Source organism: Vigna radiata, unplaced genomic scaffold (assembly GCF_000741045.1).
Source record: "Vigna radiata var. radiata cultivar VC1973A unplaced genomic scaffold, Vradiata_ver6 scaffold_236, whole genome shotgun sequence".
In the NCBI taxonomy this organism is placed as follows: domain Eukaryota; kingdom Viridiplantae; phylum Streptophyta; class Magnoliopsida; order Fabales; family Fabaceae; genus Vigna; species Vigna radiata.
In genome coordinates, this window is record NW_014543119.1 from 327320 (window position 1) to 328558 (window position 1239).

Below are 1239 nucleotides of genomic sequence, written 5' to 3' on the forward strand. Positions count from 1 at the left end.
AATCTACAAGTTGCTTTTTAAGTATTTTCCTATTACATTCAAAAACTACAAGTTGCAGCATCATCAAAACTTATCTTCAGGTTTTACCAATACTCCTTTATTGGTAACAATGGCAATCCTCATAGCTAGGTTGGGAAAAAACTAGAAGAACAAGCCATGTTGATGGTGTGTGGATGAGTGTTTGCAAAATTTGGTGGGATGAAGCTAAAGCTCTTGGTTTTGAAGATGTTTAATGACGATGAAGGTGGTGTTTGTGATGCTCTAAGAGAGGTTAGGCCAACTCTTAGAAGAAGGTGGCTAGAGGAGGCCACTTGAGTTGTTCTAGCTGATAACGGTTTAAAACACCATTATTTCTGATGTAATTTTGATACTAAATACACCCTTTTTCACTTAGAAACTAGCTTGAACTCATACTTTCTCAATAAATTATGTGAACAAGAGAGTTGAGGTTGATTTCAATGATTTTATGACTAATTCCCTTTGTTTTGACAGAGATTGAGGTAATACTGGAAGCAGAGATGAAAAGACAAGAAGATGGAACTCAGAAGGACGTAAAAAGGCACCTGAAGGAAGGAAAACTCGAAGCCCAGGCGTCTAGAAGAGAAGCCTAAGCATGCAGAATTGACGTCCACCACTCGAGCGATGGCCCCTGCCGCCGGGCGGGGGGGCCTCGCAGCTTGGGCGACCAAATTAAAGGCCTGGGCCTTACATAAAGTGATCTCACCGCCCGGGCGGTCTTCTAGGACGCCTGAGCGTCGATTTTCGTGGATCGGACCCTGTTTCTGCTCTATTTTGATTCTTTTGGGCCGGACCCTGCTTTGGCGTGCCTCTAACACTATTTAAAGGATCCTGGGGCTCTAGGTTTTGTATCTCTGGGAGAGAGGAGCATAACAATACACTCTTTTCCCAATTCTTAGGCTTTCATTCTCATTCTTTCTTCCATTGTTCATAGAGTTCCCCTATGTTTATAGGGAACTAATTTCTATTTGTTGTTGGGGGATGATGTAACCTTGTACACTCTCATGTATTTGAATTGATTCTTAATTCCATATGCTTTTTCATTCATTCTTAGAGTAATCCATTTGTTTCAATGCTTGTTGTGTTTAACTCATTCATTAACATGATTTATCAATTGCATGAGTGCCGGGAGGTTCCTTACAATTTAGATTCTTGTTGAATTACTGCTAAGGGTTATATTGCTCAAGGATAAGGGTATGAGTCTTAGTCATTTTAATCTCT